Source organism: Gymnoscopelus microlampas (genome assembly GCF_963454915.1).
Source record: "Gymnoscopelus microlampas genome assembly, chromosome: 10".
NCBI lineage: Eukaryota > Metazoa > Chordata > Actinopteri > Myctophiformes > Myctophidae > Gymnoscopelus > Gymnoscopelus microlampas.
In genome coordinates, this window is record NC_139947.1 from 31,816,347 (window position 1) to 31,840,911 (window position 24,565).

Below are 24,565 nucleotides of genomic sequence, written 5' to 3' on the forward strand. Positions count from 1 at the left end.
ACCTGCTATGCATCCCATGTAATGCATTATAAGCAAACTTATAATGCATTATAATCTGCTTATATCACTGTAGTTATCGTTTTACAAACTCATAAATACTCATAATGCTTTATAACAATAATCATTAAAAGCCTCTTATAATGACTCATAAGGTCAAGTATTATAATACTTCATAATTAATGGTCACTCAGTGACTTTTCTTTTGGCCAGGATCGTAATTATAATTATCATACTTACATTATAAGGATTTTAAAATGCATTGTAATCACTGTTATAATGCAATATAGTATGATGATTATAAGTCATTATAAGTGGCCATTGGGTGCTTAATTAAAGTAAAATTAAATTTCTCACCCACCCTCTAGGCAATTTTAATATCAGATAGGATTATAAGATCAAAATAATGTATTACAAATGATCCTTGCCCAAAAGTCAGTGAATGTCCAGCAATTATGAAGTATATAATACTTAACCTATAAGTCATTATAATATGCTTTATAATGTGTTATGATTATTGTTATAAAGCACTGAGTATTTATGAGTTCTTATAATTATACTTATACAGTGTTATAAGCAGATTATAAGGCATTATAAGTATGCTTATAAAGCATCATAAACATTCCCATAGCACAACGTTCCTCCACACACAGCTGATTCTCATTATGGAGACACTACAGGGCTGCTACACTGTTCTGAATCTAATTCAAAATAACGGCCGAATGGTGCATTACAAAAGTTCTCGTTTTAAGCTTAAACGGTACACTAAAATGTCTAAATGAGATATTTGGGAAGATAAATAGCCAATGCAGTAACATATTAAACATAAACATGCTTCGCCACTGCTTCTCTCTCTCTGCCTAACGGTGTGCAAGGCAGTGTGGTATCCCATAGCCCAAGGTGATGGGACGGTCGGCTGAGACTGGGATTGACCGAGACACAACCAGCCTCCGTTTAACCAGAAACTGTGAAACAATTCACAATAAAGGTAGCAAGAAAGCCACTACAGCTAGACTTTAACCCCAAGGTTCAACCTACAGGAGACGCCATGCATAATTTACTTTTTTCTTTCCAATGTGCAATTATACTCTGATATTTGTGCCTTCTTCTTGTACTGCTACAGCCTGGTCACCAGAGAAAAAAGACAATGGGTTGTCAAGCCATATACACTAGGTTTTGACCAAGTTATGTTTAATTGGACTCGAGCTCTAACACTGTCAGCTGTGTCTCTGAGTTGTCTTCTGTCACTCTATGAACCATGAGGAAGGTTTTCCAACATATTGCCTGCAGACAAAAAAAAAAGTATAACCATGCCCAAATTTATGTACAGTCTCTCCTAGTGATGAAGATGTCTTTAGGTTCATTAAGTCTGCAATATGATGGCTATAGATATGGTGGCTATAAGTGATAGCTATAAATTGAATAGTGTCCATGCACTATATGATACACTGGCCCTACTGTGCTGAACTGTAAATTAGAATATGCAGGACTCCTATCCTGGATTAATTGAAAAGATACAGTAGGCACAGGCATTAAAGGTCCAAACTGTCTGGCATGTTTACTCCACTGACTACAACTCACAGTATATATTACTGCCCACCTTTTTGTAAAGAATACTATACTGTTCGATTTTTGAGGAAGGCATTGGATTCCATTAATGTGTAGCACATATTTTGTACAGTATCAACTTGAAGAGACTTGAAACTTACCGGGGACTGGGGTCCCCCAGCAGGGGTCTATACTTGGTCCCCTCCTTTTTCCCCTGTACACCAAATCTCTTTGCCGAAAAAAGCTGATCTGTAAGCTTGTTGATCTTGTAGATCTGCCAGTTGCATTAACGTTTACCTATTTACGCTGAATGTTTTTGGCTATGTGTGGCTATGTGTTTGGCTATTATGACATGCCCAGAATAGGGACGCTAGGGTTCTTGTAGTTAGTGCACTTTAGTTAGTGACTGATTGAAAACTCTTGCTGACAAGATAGTCCTTTAACATGTCGCTATAGTTGTTCCTGCTACTGAAGGTTTTCAATGTCTCTTCAAGAATGTGGGAAATTGGCTTAGATCAAGCTATAAGCTGGAGTAATGGTAAAAAAAAAAAAAAAAGTACAGTGTTGTTAAGAGACTCCTCCTCTTCCTTCTCTAATCTGACAGTGCACCAGCTGGAGTAGATAAACCATAGATGGCAGCTCAGTCCGACACAGAAGCTGACAGGTGATGGCAGTTGATTTGACCCTCTCCATTCCATCCAATCTCTCTGCCGCCATCAATTTTTCAGGCCATAAAAAAAAAAAGTATTAATGAAATAGTATGCCATGTCCTTTCTGTTGCAGGGATGAAATTCACACAAAATGGGTGAACATCCCCACCTCCAACTCCACCCCCAGCTCTGAATCATGAATGAGACCAAACTCCCACTCTGCACAGGAACAAGAAAAGACCAGAAAAAATCATGCTGCATCTTTAATCGCCGAGGCCTTGACTTCACTTGATCTGCAGACACCAGCTCAATCATAGTGTTTTCCTGCATGTAGAGCTCATCTTCGTCCTCTAAGTGCATCCAGTCATTTAAAATTCATTTTCTGGTGGGGCTTGAGTCGAGACTAGTGGTGGTACGGGACGTAAAATTTCCCTAGAATCCTGTGTACGTTGATTGAACTCGCATATGAATGAAACATTTACGAAGCAGCTCTCTGCAACAGTGGGAGAAAAATTGACAGTATAGTCCTAATTAGATGATAGAATTGTACAGGCTCATTTAAAGACTCAGTCCTTCACCCAAATGTAAATGCAGAGAGGACTAAAATAGCTAGGGAAAAACATATTCTGCTAATTGATGGTCAGAGCTGTTCTTCCAAAGGCAGGCTGGTGATTGTCATCTCATGTAGCTAGGATTAGTGTCTTTTAGTCCATTTGTGTGGCTGCATTTTTTTTGTGTCCATGAAAAGTTTATTTTGACATGTGTTTGTCATAATTATAAAATAATTATTTTATCAATTCCTGAAAATATACTCAAGCTACAGTAAATCCTTTTTTTAACCTAAATACTGCAATGTTGCAGCATGTCTCAAATGTAAGGTGTTAGCTGGTTGTAATGACGGAGATATCAAGATTAGGGTGAGAAATCTTGCTCTTCAAGAAACTACATGCACATACCCACGACTGAGATGCTGAAAGATATCCTCATTTTTAATGTGGGCCAGTACCGTATATTTATTTTTTTACTTTTCTCACAAATGATACAACTCGGGGAGAGAGAGGATGCGCCAACAATATTCCCATGCCATGAAGCTGCCTCAAATAGTGCCACAAGACAAAGAGACTAATGGTGTTTTGATCTAAGCACACAAGCCGCAGGCATGACATAACACACGCCAGCTTCTTCATTTTTCCAGACCTCACCAGGGGCACTTTTTGAATGCACTCGTCCTCGGGTCCCCTGTGACAGGAGTAAGTCATCTGAATACGCTGAAAGCTTCCTCACTCCCTGCCTACATATATGCTTATGATAAAGATACGTGTGTCAAAAACTGGTATAGACCCCACAAATGATGAGTCGTATATGATGGTGTAATTACAATTATGTCGATAAAGCCATGCCTAGAACCAGTGCAAACACTGCTAGTCTGTTTCTTGTTTTCTAAGCCAACCACAAACAGAGAGAGTATGCTGTTGAAGATGGAAAGCAGGCCACATGGGGCTACTATAGCAGCAGTGACAGGTGCATCTTAAAGATTCAGATGAACTATTTTAAAAGTTATACTCAGCAGTGTGTGAGTCACTCTTTCCCCATAATATATACCAAGGGCTTGAAATCTGTAGGTGGCATTCATTACTGTTCAACACACTATCTCATTACTTTGGAATAGAAGGGAATTAGGAAAGATCAACAGCAAGGGATAATTACTGTGCTTGTTCTTATAGTCTCCTGCACGATTAGGCTGGTAGGTTAGGTTTTCTTAAAATGTTAGCTCATGCTTAAAGGTGCAGCAAGTGATTTTTTTTTTTTAATAAGTGTTAAATAGCTTTATATTCTGATAGTAATCATTGCTATATAGAGTGTTTGTTCAGCAACAGCTGTCTCCCCCTCTCTCCAGCTCTTTAGTGAACAGAAAATGCATTTTCAGGTCGGGGTATCAATTTTATCCAATCAGGAAACTGAGGAAAGAGAACTCAAACAGAAGCTTATAGATCGGATATTATCGCCATCCGACATACAACAAAGTCAAATTGTTTTTTTTAATATGCTTTGTTAAATTGCATATCCATGCATCTACAAACCATGTTGTGACTTCACCAGACCCAGGGCACCAGTGTGCACGTGCCATTGCCCAATGAGGTGGAATGAAGTTCATACATGTTCTGCTCTTCTCTGCCTGATATGGTCTGGATCAACTGTGACATCATCAGAGGCGTGCTTAGCCATAAGCATACTTCCCAGAGGGGAAGAGTAGTAGCATTACAATTAGAACCACTTGGCTACACCGAGCGACTGCATTCCACAGGAATCAGCAACGGGAATTTCATCTTTGCTTTGGGTAGTAACGATTCCCTTTATGCCTATATGGAACATACAGGCAGCAATTTGTCAACATAATGGCTTAATAAATCAAAAGGCAGTGCTTAGAATTGTCAATCTTGCCTTGCAGAATGAGTATCAACAGGAGATTCTTAACATCTATGCTGAATTGTGAGCCTGGGAGGGTATAAATTAAATTGCGAGAATGTTGAAACATTTCCAATCTATGTAGCTTTTGCAGGGTACAAGTACACTCTCTGAACCATATGGGCACTTGATTTCACAGGACTAACACGCTCCAGAGGGTACTAAAGACACACACACACACACACACACACACACACACACACACACACACACACACACACACACACACACACACACACACACACACACACACACACACGACAATCAGAACCACAATCAAGCTATAGGAGCTCTTTGATGAATTCCAGTCCCTGTTGATCACTGCTGGAAAATGAGTTTAACATGATGTTTAAATGGGAAGCAACTCATAGGTGAATTGCTGTCCCTTTGTAAAGAAGCAGAGGCATGGCAAAATAATGCCCGGGGTAATTGGAGGACAAAGTGAAGGCTATTAAAATGGGAACCTGTAGAGTTGTGCATTTTACATATCAGTTAGGAAATTGAAAATATTGTGTATACAGTACTAGGATGGAAAGCCTGTGTGTTTGTATTTTTTTATTTTTTACTACATCCATATCCCAATGGGGGAAAATACACATGGCTTTAAATGCAAGGAGCCGTCAAAGGCAGCAGTATGCTCATGCATTCAGAACAGCTGGACACTTTGCCTTCAGTATAGCTTAGCTTGCAATGTGTATAAAATGTTTTTTTGTTACCAAAACAGAGCTGGAGGGGGGAAACATCTAAACAGTCACGATCAGCGTCCCCAGTTAATGTCTCAAATAGACAATGGTCGATTTTCCCCCCTTTTATTTTTTTTACATCTCAAATAATAATATAAGTAGGACCTAAAGATTTCAACCCATGATTACCCTGATGATAGGAATAACATTAGGGGGAATTGTAGCAAAAGGGGTACAGAATTATCCAATATAATCTACAACAGTAAAATGTGTGTTACTTACCTCAGTGTATCCTCTGTAATTTATGTATGTGTTTATTATCCCTTCTCGGATATTATCCATGTTACTCCGCGCATCTCTCACTCCTCGTCACACCAGCAGGATCCAACATCTATACATACAATAGTTGAGTCTGTGTCTCCTTAAAGAAGTATAGAAGTCGTCCACGGAGAAGCAAACTAAACCATTATCTCTTTACTGTCCGTAAACTTAACCTTCTTAGATTATTAGTCTAAATAGGCTACTGTCCGTAGATAACTTAACCTTCTTAAGATAGTCTAAATAGGCTACTCTTTCCGTTTTGCCCACTTGTCCAGAGCTGTTGCAAGCAGCGGGTCGTCTCTATACTACTCAGCTCCTCCACGACAAATCAATTTAGGGCAAAGCAGCTGCGCTGTTCTGTTCGCACCACAGCGGGACTTCAGCTAAAACCACTCCAAATCCGCGGTGGCTTATTAACCTGTCTGTGGCTTTTCTGATTTTCATAGCGGATTTCTTAGCATTTTATAAACGCGTTAAGTGGTCACTGTCGACCAAACGTCTCTCCATCCAGGCTGGGCGTCCAAGTAGCTACTGTACTGTGCTGTGTATGACGAGGAGAGGAGGAATCTGGCTGCATGGCGCGCAAGGCAGTGGCACATGGGACATTTAAAGTGGCTGTCCCCCCCCCCCCCACCCCACCCCACGCTGCAGGTTCACAGTGACTGAATTATCTAGTAGTGGTTTTCAACCCTATTCATATTAAGGTCCATTATTTATTTGGCTTTGAGCCACGGACCACCATTTGATGAGATTTAGCCTCTCAGACCCAAAACTTACAAATATTTTGTTATCGTTGGATAAGATTTTGTCCACAATGCCATGCTGTATTGATCTGGTAGGCTACCATAGAGATAACAGGCAAACGTTGATCAAAAGAACAATTCTTCTGCATTCTCTAATTGTGTAGCCTTATTGTAAATAACAAGTAATACAGATGTTTAACAATTTAACTCTTGAGAGTGTAAATGAAACCAAATGGACCCGTAAGGGTCCAATTGGTTTCATTTTACACTCTATAAGGGTCTATTTGGTTACCAACTCCATCTGGGGACCACCTGGAACCCCCTCAAGGACCACTGGTTGAGAACCACTGATCTACTGTATGCAACTGTTCAACCCCTATCCACAAGTTTCCTAGGGCGTTGTGGGCATCACTTCCTGTCGATTTGATACCTTTGATTCTTCTTTTGTTTTTCACTTCTGTTATTATGAGTGTCCTGCAGTACTGTAGTACCACCTGGTATGGATGTCTGTCTGTAGCTTTAAAGTCACAACTGCTGCAACAAGTGAACATTTGTTCAAAGATTGTTGGACAACCACTTCAGAGGCTCTATACATCTACGTATGATAACAGTATGATAAGGTTGGCAAGGAATATCACTTCAAACACTAGCCATGCTTTGTATGGAGAATATAGGTTGCTGCCTTCAGGAAGGAGATACTGTGTTCCTACATACAATAAGGTCAAACTGAAGAGGTCCTTTGTCCATCAGACGACATTGAGGCTTAATCAGGAGTTATAAGCCAGGGGTAGGCTGAGTGGTGGACATTGCTCTTGTCTTTGCATGTATTTGTATTTTGTTGTTTTCTTGTGTCATGTCAAATGTGTGTACTGTTATATGTTGCATACATGGCTGTTTCTGGGTCGCAAGACAAATTTCAGTGCAAACTGACAATAAAGTATTATCGTATCGTATCGTATACCTGATCAAATCGACAGGAAGTGATGCCCACAACGCCCTAGGAAACTTGTGGATACACTGTGTACAGACAGAGCCAAGTTGGTGTTAGTAGGTAGCCTATGATAGATCTGATTTTGTACCATTTTCTTATGGATTTAAAGTGTACCATTTTCCTTTTCTATGTGTTAATATGGTTAAAAGTGTCAGTGCCTCACGAGCGGCCTGCAACATTGTTTTGGTCTGATGGGCTCCTTCTGATATATCGACAATATTAGATAGCAGGTTAACCTCGATACCCCAACCTTGGTTGCCCAGGAAACTGAGCCATTCAAGCCATAACTTACGGCTGACGTGATGACGAAAGGCGTAACCCCATGCTATGTGTATAATTACTCTGTATCTCTGTTTGAACGTGAAACGTATATATCTGGAACTATGCATGTCCAACACTTGTAAGATCTCTTCTCTGGAAAAAAAACAAATACTATTATAACACGTTTCCTTCCTCCGTTTATTGATGTAATTAATTCTTATCTGACCGATAGATATGGACCGGTATTTATAGGAAAAATAAAGCTATCAAGGTAGTTAGTAGTTGAAGTAGTTAGTGTGGTTGCCCTAAAGGCAACACACTATAGTACTTGGGCGACTTTATTCTTCTTCTTTAATATTATAGATACACTTCTTTTTGTCCCGCTACCCCTCCCACAGTTTTTCCCACATCCTATGTCAAATCGACCGGCTTCATCGAGAATTGTGTGCTTCCATTTTGCTAAGCGATATGTTGTATAGTTTAATTTATATTCAATTATTAGTGAATACATTTTTCCCATTGACATGAATGGGAAAATGCAAAAACTCACATTCAAATGTATTTATTTTTCTCTCGGAAACTGTATGGGCTGCAGTTACACTTAGAACACTTTGTAGAGGTTAACAGTCCAGTGGCCTACGCAGGAAAAAATAATTACACCATTCGGCCTCATGGTGGCGCCATAACAGCCCACTTTACGTTTTGAACCGTAGGTCATAGAATCAAAATATTTTCCCCTGGATTCCTTGGGTTATGACGCAACTCCCCATTTAGGCCACGCCCATTTGCATCAGTGTAGATTTTCCGCAATTTAAAATTTTCTTCAAAACACACTTTTTGCTCCTCCTCCTACAGGTTTTGTTCAAATCTCACAAAAATCGGTAGACGATCTCTGGACCATGAGATAAACGTATATATGCAGAATTTTGATAGTCCATACCGTTCGTCCGTTATATATAGGCGTCCAAAATTAGTGGGAGGGGCCTATTTTACAAAAAAGGCCAAATATCACGAACGAAATGTCCAATCAAAACAGATTTCAATCACATGTCGAGGGTCGTGTACTCAACGAATCGCAAAAAGCATTTCCCCTTAGACCCATAGGGTGTGCCACAAATACGCGAAATGTAATCATTGGATGAAAAAACATGATTTTTGGGGGGATCACTCCTCTCAAAATGATCTCAGGAGTAACGTGACAATGTAATTGGCTTGCAGAATCTGTGGGAGGAGCCTTTTTCTTAAAAACAAAACACCATATATCACGAACGCAGGATCCGGTCAGCATCAAATTTGAATCGCACGTCGCACAGCCTCCGATGCTATTCCTCCCAGCGTATTCCTTAGGTCCAGGTGGCCGCAACCCACTACTCGCGTTGGTGCAACCACACACTTGCAATTTCCCAAATTGACTTCTCTAGTTTATATCCTTCCTGATGCATTTTTTATGCAAGGCAGCGCATTAAGGCGCATTTTACAGCATTAAAACCATGAAACCTCAGAAATAGTCTGTTGGTGGTGAGATTGATGTTGTGAAATGGGTTTGGTCCGTAGAACATTCAGACAGCTACTGGTCAACATAAACATCAGTAGGCGCGCTCTAGGACCCTCCCACAAAACTCTGGAAAGCAAATATAGCCAATCGAGAAAAAAAAAGCTGACTGATAGCGGTTTGTGAGATTAGCTGTGGGCGCGCGCGCGCACACACACACACACACACACACACACACACACACACACACACACACACACACACACACACACACACACACACACACACACACACACACACACACACACACACACACACACACGAAAACATAAGCTCTGCCTCCCGGCCTTCCAGCCTGGCGGAGATAATGAGCCTACCTCTGAGGGAAATGCGACTATACCCAGCAGGTACTTCCCTCTAGGCTAGTGATTTTGTGAAGGGATGGATCATGATGGTGGTGGTTCCATGGGATCTCACTCAAGCTTGTGGGAAATTATCTCTTCATAAGTATTCATTATGGCTAAGAGCAGGGGTAAGCAACCGCCTCTTTTTGATCTACAAGGTGATCAGATTGGGCTATTGAGGTGATCACTTGATTTGCTATTTTTTTTAATCAAAAACAACAAATTCATAGTTTATTGTTTCATTATTAAATTATTCTACTGTTATTCTAAGCAGCAGCCTATAATAAGACATCAAAGCAATGGTGGTTTACACTGTCTGGCACTGGGTGATCACACCAGCCTTAATTTTTTTGTTTAGTTTCCCCCCAAGGTTCTGTTTCGTTATTGTTACAATTTGTGCACATGAGTACAATTATTTCATTATGGTTGCTCATACATTGTAGAAGCAATAATAATAATAAACATTTACAACAACTAGTAGGCTCAAATATAAGAAAGTAATAATAATAATAAAAATAGCAGTATTAAAACCGCTTGTTGGTCCTATAGATAGCGGTTGAAGATGCTGTGTGCAAACTTCTAAGTTAAAAACATCTGTCTGTGCAGTAGGCTACAGTGTCCTTTCCATCATTTAGCACACAGGCTGATTCTGATCCCAGACAGGCAGTGTGTGTATGTGTGGGGGGAGAGGGGGATTTGGACCGAGCTTATAGCTGACACAACGTCTGTCATATACTGTACTGTATGTAGTGTATGTCCTGGATAGAGGGAAGCCCTCATCCCCTTATGCGCTCGGATGTCCACACGACTGTCTGCATTGCTTTACGGTCGAGGTCAGTACAGTCAGTCAGGATGCTCTCTGTGGTACCAAACATCTTCAGTTGCCAGAGTGAGAGGAGAGGTCAGTGTGCAGTGTTGTGGCTATGGCGTTGTCTGTGGGTATGTTTTGTCGGTAGGCAAATTGGGGGGTTATTATGCACAACAAACTATAATAGACAGACCTGTATAAGACAGATAAACATTTAACACCTCGTCATTGCTGTCATTGTCATCTGTCCCCAGAACCATCAGAGAGTAATAGGGAAGCAAAAAATAAAGTAGAGTGTGTGTGTGTGTGTGTGTGTGTGTGTGTGTGTGTGTGTGTGTGTGTGTGTGTGTGTGTGTGTGTGTGTGTGTGTGTGTGTGTGTGTGTGTGTGTGTGTGTGTGTGCATGCGTGCGTGCATCTGACACTCAGTAATGTATTATGCCATTGAAAACACATCTGAATATTGCATGACTAATTTATTGTTCAAGGCTGGATGGAAATTTTCTGTCCTTTTGATACATCTGTTATGATGGTTTCTGTCACGTTCTTTGAATTTGATCTCACACAGGTTACTCATTTCCCTCAACTTTCCACAGAGACAAATGCTGTGTTCTGGCATCCCACAGTAATCCTTTTGTTGTTGTTTTGAGAATGTCACCTATGCATACATACCAACATGTACTGAAATAAGATGATGCCACAATCAGCAACATGTCAAAAATATCAGAAACAACCATTTCTCGTCACTCATCCCACCAATCAGTTCAATCTTCTGTGGTATAATATGCAAACGAAGGGCGAAAGGATCTACATATCTCTGGGAATAATATGTATAAATCTGCTAAAATATGTATGGTAATTTGTGTCATCTGTGCTTTTCTATCATACTGTAGACTGCCAATCACAACAGAAGCTCTCTCTGTGCTGATTGAAAAGGACGTGTGTGTGTGTGTGTGTGTGTGTGTGTGTGTGTGTGTGTGTGTGTGTGTGTGTGTGTGTGTGTGTGTGTGTGTGTGTGTGTGTGTGTGTGTGTGTACAATTGAATTAGATCAATCATGTTCTAATGCACAATGTACATATGTTCTCCAAAGTATCATAAAAAGATCTTAAGTAAGAAGGGAAACGCCATGTTTAGACAGTCCCATCCAAGATGCCCACCACAGTGTGGTTTTGCTCCACTTCTTCCTGTTAAGGACAGGTTGTGATGTGTTGTCTGTGGCTGTACTTCAGGATCTAACTCCATGTCATTAGGACAAAGAAAGGTATAGGGACAATTGCCAGAACACTCCACACCCAAGCTACAGTCACTTCTACAAACCTTTTCTGTGAGAGACACATCACATTAACACATCACCTAAACTACTCTGGCTCAACAAAGTTTTTACCTGACTCAGTCAGGGCTCCAAAGAACCCAACCACTCAACTAGACCCTGAGAAAGTGTACACAGCCAACATTGCACCCCCCCCCCCCCCCCCCCCCATTGTATATGTTACGTGTGTGTGTGTGTGTGTGTGTGTGTGTGTGTGTGTGTGTGTGTGTGTGTGTGTGTGTGTGTGTGTGTGTGTGTGTGTGTGTGCGCGTGCGTGCAAAGCTAACCTATAAAGGTATGTTTTTTGGCATTGCTTAAAGTAACTGATCAGCTGATCTGATATGAGCCAATTTAAAAGTCAGCAGCACAACATCCCCCAGGTGGCCATTTACCGCTTCAACAACACGGCTGAGAACCATAGTTGAACCAGGGTGAGATGGGCTGCTGGGGAGTTTGTTTGGATGTCAGTCCAGCTCTCCCCAGTTATGAGTGTGTTCACTTGTGGCACATGCTGGTATGAGGCTGATAAGAGGCTGTCCACCTCTCTCCTATACATGGACATTGTTGGTGAACAAGCCCAGGCAGTATGTACTGTTGGTGTAACGAGAGGCAGTCATCGAGGTAGTGGCACAGTTATTTCAGTAGAGTTGGGGGGAGAGAAAGAGATCCCTGTGGTGCAAATGTGCTCACAGCAAGGGGGTCTGACAAGTATGACAGGTCTAAACCATAGAAACTACCTGCTATCTGCCAAGAAGTCTGATATCCACCCACTGATTGTGGAGGAGACATCCAGCGAGGGTAGTTTTGCCATGGGGCTCTTCCAGGAGGATGATTGTTACTGGGCCTGTCATATTATGAGACAAGGGGGTCCAGCCCTTCATGGACAACATGTAGGTACGTGTACTGTACAGTAATCTTTTTTTTTTGTCAATTAAGTCATTTCACACTTGTCCTGTGCTATAGCTTAACCCTTGTTAACACACTTTTTTGTGTGTGTGTGTGTGTGTGTGTGTGTGTTTTAGCCAAACATCCAAAATGGCAGACACATTTTGCTCTACTCCACCTGCTGATTTAGAAAACACTATAGTGTGAACAGACAACCATTGACAGGAAAACCATATATCATGAATATCCAATCATACCCAAATTTGAATCACATGTTGAGGGGCCTCTCTTAGTGTCCTTATGACTGCAACCCACGACTGACATAGCCTTTTGTAGGCAACCCGCCCTGGAGGGGATCTGCGCACTTATTTTGTCGCCTGCAATTAAATGTAGTACTGTAAAGCACTGCAAGATGAAGCTTTTGATATCAGCTTGTTACTACTCTACCCCCACAGGCCCAATTGTCTGTGTGGGAAATATCTCACAAAAAATCGTGAGTGTTTCTCCCTCTTACCAGACTAGCGTTCACTTGCTGCACACTAATGATTCATCTTGCCAAAGCATTTAACCTTGAGCCAATCTGTCTTCTCTCTTTAAAAAAAAGCAGAGTTCTTGAACCATGAAATAGAGGTAGCTGTCCCTCTTAAAAGGAGGTTACAACCCAGGGTCTTTCAGGATTAATCAATTATTGCCATTCCAAATGTCACAAAGTCATTGACTTCGAATCACTCTGAGACCTTTGCTATCTCAATTAGCATCATATTGCCTCAATTATATTCACAGATTTTGAATTAACGACACAAATAAGAAGACTAAATCATAACATGTGGTGACATTTGACCCAATGAGAACTTTCTTTACCCATGCAATCATATAATATTGCTAAGATAATTTCAGAACATACCCTGATCCAAAATGATTCTGCTGCCACTCAAGGTAACCTATTTCAAATGTTGAGTAACATCCGTTTCTCATGTACCCAGCTGCCTTAATGTAACCATTGGGCATTTTGAAAAGGGGGGAATAGAGCATAGGAAATGATCCACTGAATATACAGGTAATATAAAGTACTTGAAAGAACATAAATACATTATTTTCATATTCACACGTAACAAGACAACAATGGGCCCCAACGCGAGGTGGTCACTGCAGGCCCTAAACTGTCGGTTCTCTGTGTTTCCTTAATTTTAGAAAAGAAAGGAAACGAAATTTGAGGTGGAACACAACACATAGAAAACAGCCCAAACTGCGCATTTCAGTCCATAAACTAAGAGGACAGCAGCGTACTGTACAGTATAATTGCGAGGTTGAAATGAACGACGCACCTGCCGCGATTGTGAAAAGAGCAGCAGCAGCAGCTCAGCGCAGTCAGGTGAGCCTGCGATGTCCTCGCCTCCATATGATTAGCCTACCCTCTCCATCAGAGCTATTCTCATGGACCCAGCAGTCTTAATGTAACTGTTGGGGGGAATAGACCATAGGAAATGATCCGCTGAACATAGGGAATATAAAGTACTTGAAAGAACATAAAGAAATGATTTTCATATTCACACACACACACGCATGCACGCACGCACGCACGCACGCACGCACGCACACACACACACACACACACACACACACACACACACACACACACACACACACACACACACACACACACACACACACACACACACACACACACACACACACACACACACACACACACACACACACACACACACACACACACACTCACAGTGGTGGGTCCGCAGCGGGTGCTTGATAAACGGAAGGTTCCTGGTTCGGTACCCGGCTCACCCCTGGGTTAGCGTCAAAGTGTCATTAAGCAAGACACTGAATTGCCCTAACTGCCAAGGACGCAGAGAGCATTTATATATAATATAAATGCTATATATATAATATAAATGGATATCCCCCCCCCCCCCCCCCCCCACACACACACACACACACACACACACACACACACACACACACACACACACACACACACACACGCTTTACAGTACACACATGCATACATTTTAGCAATGTTTCTTTTTTACTGTTTCACCTTTTGGAAAAATTACATTATTTATTGATTTCTATGTACAGTCGTTTTTTGTAAACAAAATGACTGAAATTAACTAACTAGCTAATCATCATCAACATTTTGTAGGTGAGAGATGTGATTTTGTCTCATCTTATGTACAATCACTTGGTACAGGCCACCCACTTGTGAGATATTTTTTGTGTTACAACAGGGTGATTACTATGTATATTTATTCTGTATGTAATGGGCTTAGGTGATTTGAAAATTAATGTCATAACACTCTTCAGCTCCTGTCATGATGATCAGTATTTAATTTGCAACAGTCATATGCTACTTCTAATTATGTTTCCCTCTCTCATCTCTGCTTACAAACCTGCTTTAAAAGCTCAGTTCGGTTTCCAACTGAACTTCCAGTGTCACTTTGTAATAGGTAAAGATGGACATTTACGCCACCCATAAAGGTGAACATGCGTTGAAAGAAGATCGTAACCTGAACCTTCTTCCACATACTGTAGCTGCTCAGATGTGGTTAAAAGCATATTTTTCTCCTTTTGTCTTCAGTTGTTTATTGTAATCCTGGCTTAGGCCTTGGAAAGAGGATGAATAGAAATAAAGCAACAGCCATCAATGGACGTTAACCACTTTCAAGTTTCAACCTGACATCCCTATTTTGGGCATGTTAGGTGATTTCCTAATACAATTGGCTTAAAGGAGAATTTCGCCTCAGGCTTTTTCTTACCTTTATTTGAGGCCCGTATCCTCCCGTTTCAGAACTGCGGTGGGGGTCCGCCAAAATGGACAACATCGCTGGTTATGAATTCGCACTCCTAAACCACTCTTATGGGTTAGAGTGGTAACAACTTCAAATAAAGGTAAGAAAAAGCCTGGGGAGAAATTATCCTTTAAGGGAGGACCGGTGCGCGGGCGGACCTCTGATGTCACGTTCATGTCACCATGACTCAGGCGGCATCAGGCTCGAACTCTAGATGTGAAGCCACGTAGGCCGCGTAGGCCTCACAATTTTCTTTTCGAAAATCGCAGATCTGTCTTCTCACTTGTGTCAGCTTGTAGATCGGCTATTTTTGCCACGTGACACCGTTGTACGACATCCTACATTAAAGGCTAATGGGAGGACCGGCCAGCCGGCGGACCACGTAGTCACGCTCATGTCAATATGACTCGGCCATAACCATATAAGGCGTTCCCATTGTAGCTACGCCCAAATATGGAGTGTGTTGTCTAACATCAATGTGTCGTCATGGCATAAAGTGCAATACAAATCAGTCAGCTCCATATATGGAGCTCAGCGACAGATGTGAGGGCCTTGAAACAGCCCGAAGTCTAGTCACTTAAAGGGTTAACTCCTCTCACAGAGCTACATCAAGGCAGACAATACAGAATGCAGCTCTCCTTTCTCGCAGTGGACAATCCACTCGTCTCTCTTCTGTGGAGACCACACACTGATACCGTTTTCATTTCAAACGGTACAGTGTCTTCAGATGTTGTATTTTAACTGCCCTGATACGTGAAGAAAGAGAGAGAGAGAGCATGAGAGGACTAAATTCAAGGAATTGCATTACTACTGCTCTGAGATTTAGGGGACAGATAAGGTTAAGCTTTCATATTCTTTGTCTCCAGTACACCTCGACAGCGGCAGCAATAGCGACACTGTCTCTCCTGTCTAATGAATAATGCACATGAAGACATTCCTGAGTTATCCAAGACCAAGCTGCTCTCATCCCTGTTTGAGTGCATTGATTTCCTGGCTCACGCCAGCATCTGCAGAGGCTCAAAGGCTGCTTGTACTGTATCTATGGGGCTAGGTGGATCTTAAAACAACAACATTAAAGCAAATGCACCAACCCAGGAGTGCACTTGTGGGCTTGCTTTTAGTTTACTAACTAGCATTGACATGAAAAGCTGGGAAGAGCACTTCATCACGATTTGTGTATAATAATAATAATTGTAATGTTAAATAAGTAACCCTTTTCGACTTTGTTGTGGTGTTCTTCAAAACACCAGGTGAGAGCTGTGTAACTGACTGACATTTGCCCCAGGCGGGGCTTTATTTATTTCAATTGACAGAGAAGGTTGCACCGTACCCTACACTACAGTATGTAATTAACTCCCTGCACAGAGAGAGAGAGTCCTTTCTATTGAAGATGCAGACAAATAGGCCAAAACAAGCCTCTATTATACACTTGAAACCAATTCACATTTATCACAATCAGTAACATCACTCACCCAAGAGAATTAATTATATGCAACATCTATTTTAATCATAGACCCGTCATATTACTGACTTTAGAGAGTGCAGCTGTGGTTTATTAATTTGCCAGTTATCAGCACCTTGTAAAATGAGAAACAGCATTTTATTTACTCAAACATGAATTCCAAACAAATGTTAAATTACCAGACTTATCCCCTGGGGGATACATTTTTTACTTTGAACCATTATTTTTCAGTGGCTGTCACTTGCGGTAATAGCTTAAAATTAATTCTTATTCTTTTGTTTATCTTCAAAGTTTTGCTGTTGCAACAAACACAGGAGAAGCTAAAGACTTTTTTTGTATTTGCCTTATAATACAGTGAGACCAAATTGTACATTTTGTCAATGCACAGAAACTAAGAAAGAGACTTGGGGTGTGTGTGTGTGTGTGTGTGTGTGTGTGTGTGTGTGTGTGTGTGTGTGTGTGCGTGTGCGTGCGTGTGAGTGTGAGCGCGCTCGTATGTATAGTGTATACGTTATATAATTATGGTTTGTTGTTTCGAAATTCAAGGTCTTCCAACAAGCTGTCCCCATCTGTCCCATATTTAACAATTTCAGATTAAATCAATATTAAACCTGCAATGACCAAAGGGGACTTCACTCCCATTCAAATAAACCAATCCAATTTGATAAGGAGCCAGGCTATTTGGATAAGCGTCGTGAGCAAATCAGCAAAGATACTCTCTTGGAGATTGTCTATTTTCTCGTCATCCTTGATTGCTTTAAGGACTATAGTACATTGGAGAGTAAGTTTAGGATGGAGTTTCATCATTGCTGAGGACAAGTCACTTGAGAGGAGCTTGCTGAATACTCAAATAACTGAAAAAGCAATGCTCTTACAAGTGCAAAGTATATGCTATCATCTCAGTTCTCATGTCAAACTGTAAGTATCAGGAAAATGATGAGTGGCCTCTAGCCATGCCCCCTATAATCCACCTCAAAGGAACATTTTTCACTGTGTTCTGAAATATATAGAGAGATCGATACTTAATCTGCACCAAATATTGGCCAACGCAAAAAAAAAGAAGAAATCCAGAGATACTAAATGCTGGACAGTTGCAGGGGTTCTTTGCTGTCAATGGATGACTAAGCATTCGGAAAGGACTAGAAATAAACTGTGGCTGGAGAGGCATCACACTTGCATAAAATGTCATTTCGAATGACACGCCTAGTATACTTCCTGCTGGGCATGTTGTTGCCAGTGACCTTAGCATAAGAATAATAAGTTCTCTTGACAGTTACAGGGGGCTCTTCGCTGTCAATTGATGACTAAGCATTTACAGAGGATTGGAAGTAAAGTTTGTTCCTGGAAAAACATCGCTATTGCAGACAGTATAATTTGTAACACCATACCTGGTGCAGTGTGTTTTCTCCTGCGGATATTTTGTTGAAGGTGACCTTAGCATAAGACAGAACAATAAGTTTGCATGACATAGCTGGCAACCGTGGCTATGCTCAAGATGGTAATTCATGCCTACACTGTGCAGCGACTTATTTGCGTAAAAATAATTGTTATTCGTGTGTGTGTGCGTGCGTGCGTGCATGCGTGTACATGTAAGTCCATTGTGTATGTGTATGTGTAGGCGTGTGAGTGTCCACAGTCTGAGGGATATGTCTTGTGCTTGTTCTAATAGGCTTCGCTCCAGTGAGTGCAAGCTTACAGGTGTATTGCCTCCTATCACTAGACACACATATACGCCCTATACACTATAAATGCACTCACACACAAGCCTGCACACCCAGAGACACATTCAATTTCAGGAGTCGGTTCACCTTTCTGCTTTGCATGCGACTTAGTTTGTCCCAGTCTCTGTGGGGAAGTTTTCACCGTACTAATCAGGATATGTTTTTGAACTTGACACCACTGTGGGGTACTATATGGAAAAAATGCTAACACATTTTTGGCCATTTCACAGCAGCAAATCCACTTAAATTATTTCCGGAGTTTAGCTGTATTCCCTATTGTTGAGGGGAAATAATACGCAAATACAAACATTCATGTATTCTGTTGCGGAAATCAAATAACTCTGACAATGATTGATCATCCTTATATATAGCCTAGCATTTGATTCACAATGTCAACATGGCAACCTGTTTTCTCTATGACCAAGAAGAGATGCATGGAGATCTGTAATCCTTTGAGTATTCCCCTACAAAGATTTGACATTTCAGCAACACTTGAAAGCTTGGCTGACCAACATGGACACCTGGCTATCCACCTGTCGCCAACTTCTGTTTCCCAAACATTGGGTCGGAACCCATTTTGTGTCACCAACCAGTTTTAATGGGTCGTGAGTAAATATCCCGCCTTTCCCCCCCAATATTTCTTGTTGCATATTTTTATTCTTGGAAGTTGGGGTCGCTGGAAGAAAATGGAACAAATTTGGGTCTCAAGCTGAAAAAGTTGGGATCCTCTGATAAAATAGAGCAAAAATAGTATACGGTCTATGTAAATTATTACATACAATACAATTTAACACACTATAATAAAGAAAACACTATGTATCCTTTCTGGGGGAATATTTTTGAGATATAGAGAATCCAGTCAGTAAAAGTGATTAATTTGTCATCCAAATATTTAACATGCCTAAGTATGTCCTGTGAAAATGTTTATTATTTATACTATAAATCACTTTGTAAGAGAACAGGTAATTTTTTATGAAATGGCTTCAATGGTTTCACAACTAAACTCTTCAGATGACTCCTGGGGCATAGAGATAATATACACTGCAAGGCTCTACCCCATACATCTGTTCTTCATCAAATGGGTCGCACAAAGGATCTTCATATACTAATACTGTACCGTATAAAATGGCACAATACGTGCCGTGCAAACACTTGGAGCTGTGACATCATTAACATAAACAGCTTATGCCTCTAGAACAGGGGTCTTCTGTGTTTTTCAGGCCAAGGACCCATAACTAAGAGCGGGACCCCCCTACATATTGTATAAAATTGTGTTGCAGATTACCCTTTTTGGTAACACTACTTAAAGGTCGTTAGGTTTAAGTATTATAAATGATATAATAATATAATTTATAAGTGCTGGTAACACTTTACTTAAAGGTCGGGTCTATAATGCATTCACAATTATAATGCATCATAATGCATTACAATGCACGTATAATGCTTCATAACACTTGTTATAAATGTTTATAAGTATGCATAACAACTTATAACAACAAAGACACTTTTTAAATAATTAAGTTATGGTGGTTATAATATGCTGTTCCATTTAGCATATTAATGCATTATGACCAGCACTTATAATACATCATAAACGTTGTTATAAGTTGTTATGCATAATAAGCATTTATAAGGAGCGTTATAATGCCTTATAAGCACATTATAGTGCATTATACACGATTATAATGCAGTATAGACCCGACCTTTAAGTAAAGTGTTACCAACTTGGGTAATAGATTTCGTATCTTCATCTTGTTGGACAGCACTATATCATCAGTGTTTAAATTAATGTTGTTTGTTTGTTTGTTTTCACATACTGTTTTCTATTAATTTATTTAATTTATTATGTTGGATTCATGTTAATGTGTATTTTCAGATATTTAACAACTTAAACTCCCAATACTTTTAAACTTGACCGTTGGCTCTGTATTGGTCTGCTCTTTTTTCCCTCAATACACCAAACTCTTTGCTGAAAATAGTAGATCTACAAGATCACAACGCATCGCAGGGCGACGCGTTGTGAGCTAGCCTATACTATTTTCAGCAAATGTTCTCCCAGAATAGGGATGCTAGGGTTCAAGTGGTTAATGTAAAAAAAGAAGGAAAAAAAAGTTCCTATCACACAAAGATTTAACTCTGAGGACTTCCCAGGGGTCGCAGACCCCCTGTTGAATACCCATGCTCTCTAGAATATATAATATACAATACTTGTACATAACATCCCATGTAACATCCCACATACTATGGGTCTATATAGTATGTGGGATGTGATACGGGAGGTTCTGAAGTTTTGCTGTGTGAAACAATCGGCATAATAAAGATGGTGTCATCATGATCAATTAATCCCTGTATTGTCCATTGGTTTCTCTTGTGCTTGCTCACAAAATGTGGAATTGCTGGCAGCACTCCTAGGCCTTGTCACTTGGAGGGAAAGGCCCAGTGAGAGACAGACAGCTTGCCTCACAGTTGGGCTGGGCATGAGCCTGCCAATGTTAGCAAAGGTCAAAGCCACCACATGCTTCCCTAACCAGAGCCATGTCACTGATGGGCTTCCAAAAACCCACGTCAGACTTACTAACAAAGCTAGTGCATTATCTGCTGTTTGTGGTATTGAGGTGAGGTCCACTATAAGACTTATCAGAAATCTTAGATGACCAAAAAACTGTTCTGTTAACCACTTTTCCCCAATATTCTTTTTTCTACAAGCAGATCTACAAGCTCATAATGCATTGCATCATGATTCAGTACATTGTGAGCTTGTAGATTGGCTGTATTTGTTATTTGTCGTGTGACAAATTATGTGGGGCTTAAGTTGATAAATGTGTGAAGAAACAGATTATAGGGGTGAGACAAGTGAAGCAGTTTATTCAAATAGTTTATTCATATTAGTTTAAAACCCTTAGTTTTAGCATAAAAAGAACAAAGTCTGCCCAAGGATAAGCGTGACCCTTGCGTAGGAGGAGCTCGGTCTCATGACAAATTCACAGAGGACCCAAAGCAGTGGTACATGAAATAGTCTCTCTGCGGGAGGCTTTCTCCAAGCACAGCTTTGTCATTATAAACACTTGAGCCCCAAAAGACACTGCATGCGACATATTTTTAATAGCACAGAGATTAATATTTCATGCACATTAGGGTGCCTAAATTATGAACGCATTGTCATTTCCGTAGAGATAAAAATCCCAATGGTCGACAATAAATAAATAAATAAAGGTGCTGATTGTTTTGTAGTTGGGGCAAAGTACAGTAGACGACCATCTGTCACTTTCGTCCCCTCTGTGTATGACACATGAGGATATTTTGTTTGATTATTTTGCTAAAAGTTGCACTATGAAAGATTTACCTCTTTCTTTCTTTCTTTCTTTCTTTCTTTTTTAAACATATTTATAGAAAATGGGATGCTGGTGGTTGTTTATCTTCTGCCCCATTGATATACAGTACTAAATCCGAATTAAGATGAATTTGCTCATCACTGCGTCTGGCTGTCCTATCACTTGCCTCACATAACTTCACCTGCTCAGCAAAGGTGCCACTTTGAGCAAACATTATGTGAGAGTAGTAGTGCCCACTGAGCATTCCCTGGACATAATAACAATGTTACATTCCAAAAGAGTTCTCCCAAGAGTTGTTCACTTGTGGTATTGATCCAATATTTTGTTAACTGAACATTGTTTTCCATCAAACAATACATCAAGCTTTCAAACAAGCTCTCTGAATCAATGGCAAAATTCCAGACAAAGCACAATGATACAGTAGCAGCCATTCTCTTCTCCCCATTCATCACTATTTATTTTTGCAGTCATTTTGATCAAAGCCCAGCGCATCACTGGTGATAGTTCTGTTGTCTAGCAGCTAAAATGCAACCCATTTCTCAGTTGCTGAATTGAATAAAGGGTTTTCAAAATATGCGTTATTATTGCTTGAATGACAGTAGCTTGTCATAGAATGCAAAAAGTAAATAAGCGCTAATTCAATTGTACTTTGAATGGCTTTTGTGTCATTTGACCGCTGTTCATTATAGTCATTTTGGGAGAACGTTGCAACTTTAATGAAAATACACATGATATCAATCTCATTCCCCAAAGGGGTTCCTGTTAATGCATGGCACTCTGACATCAGGCATGGACAGGGTTTCTGAACCACTGGCCTAGACAGGCAGTGAACACGGGTCATAGATCTCACTCAGAAAGATACTGTATGGGGTATACACACACAAACCGCACGCACACACCCACAGGCTACATGCACAGCTAAAGGTGGAGCAGTCATTGAAGAACATTATAATGATGTTTGTCACCACTGATGATTCCGCTCGGGTAGAGAGGGACAGGGGCGTGAATGCTCCATACTCAATGGAGCAGAAGAATGTCTTGAAGTAGAGGGTGTGATTAGGTTGCCAGACTGAGATGGAAAAGGCTGGTTGAGAAGTCGGTACGTGACAGGAAAAGGTGTGTGTGTGTGTGTGTGTGTGTGTGTGTGTGTGTGTGTGTGTGTGTGTGTGTGTGTGTGTGTGTGTGTGTGTGTGTGTGTGTGTGTGTGTGTGTGTGTGTGTGTGTGTGTGTGTGTGGGTGGGTGGGTGGGTGGGTGGGTGGGTGGGTGGGTGCGTGTACGTGCGTGCATGCGCGCGTGCTTGTGCAGGGGTTAATAAGAGCTTTGATTAAACATGGCAGAGAATGTAATTGTATTAGCATAGATACTAGATTAGCTTATATAAATGTATGTATTCATATCCACCCAGTATATGAACCAAAACACATTTTGTACATATTGTCATTATTGATGTTATACATAGCCTACAATAGATGATATGTAATGTTGCTGCATACAGGGTCAACTGTTATTCTTTTGTTGCCAAGGGAAATGCCTCAAGGATGCCTTGGTGCTTTGTGTTAGACAAATTAGTTTGACAGGATGGATTTGACCGCTGTTCCAAAGTAGAGACACACTGAAGCCACAAGGGACTGGCCTAGGTTTAGTGAATACATAAGCTTTTTGTGCGCTCGCAATTCAGAACTCAGAAGCGACTTTATTGCCAGAATCTAGGACATACAGGAGAGGAGTTGGTTCTGGTCAAAATGCCAAATGAAACATAGGACAGTAATGATTAATAAGACAAACAAACTAATGTTCAAATGATGACAATGTGCAAAAGACAATATCCTTGGAAATCAGTGTTTTGTGAATAAATTGTGCAAAAATCATCCATTCCATGATGAACAGTTCAGCATTAGGCTTGGTGTGGTTAGCCGATGTGACTATAGACAATGTGGGCTTGTAGATCGGCTAATTTTGCTATTTGTCATTCAACAAAGTATGACGGGCTAAACTGGCTAAAGTAAACAAGCTGCAGAGCATACTGTTGGTTGACACACAGTGTTGCACCAACCTACCTAGAACTGACATAATGCAGTATTATATGCCCGTATTATAAGGCCAGCATGCCCTATGGATACAGAAAACAATGTACATAGATTTCATAGATAGATTTAATATATACTGTCTCCTGTAGTCTGCGAATACGGTATGTCTGGAAATATGTGTTGTGTCTGTCCTTGTCCTGCAAAGTGAAGCCTAATCCCTGTGTGTGCGTGCATGCACGAGCATGTGTGCGTGTGTCCGTCCAAAGAGCATATAGGTTCAGCCTTGAACTTGTAGTCCATCACTCTTTACTCTGGCCATCTTTCTTTTTTCTGTTTTTCTGTTGTCTATCTCAGTGGTTTTCAACCTTTTTCATGCCAGGGACCCCTAAATTGATATACATTTGGCCGCGGACCACCATCTGAAAATGTTTTGTGCCAGGGACCCCCCCCAGAAGCAAAGATTGGAGTTAATGTTCTCTTTGAAAAAAAAATATATTCAAATATTTGCACACATTTTCAAGATTTTTCAAAAATAGCAGATCTACAAGCTCATAGCGCGGCACTCGGTGCTGCGCTATGAGCTTGTATATCTGCTATTTTTTAATAGCCAAAGCTAAGTGGTTAAAATGATTCTGAGGCTATGTTAACTAAGTTAGCT

At 40.7% G+C, this 24,565-nt stretch overlaps 1 protein-coding gene across 2 annotated transcripts in view; it reads right to left on the bottom strand.

The window, feature by feature from the left end:
- Positions 1–6,186, bottom strand: part of cntn3a.1 (contactin 3a, tandem duplicate 1) — a 114,674-nt gene extending 108,488 nt beyond the window's left edge. For both annotated transcript variants that reach the window (XM_084069535.1, XM_084069534.1), the window contains exon 1: positions 5,627–6,186. The gene's annotated coding sequence lies outside the window, so the exon portion shown is untranslated. The remainder of the gene's footprint in view (positions 1–5,626) is intronic.
- Between the last annotated feature and the right edge of the window lie 18,379 nt (positions 6,187–24,565).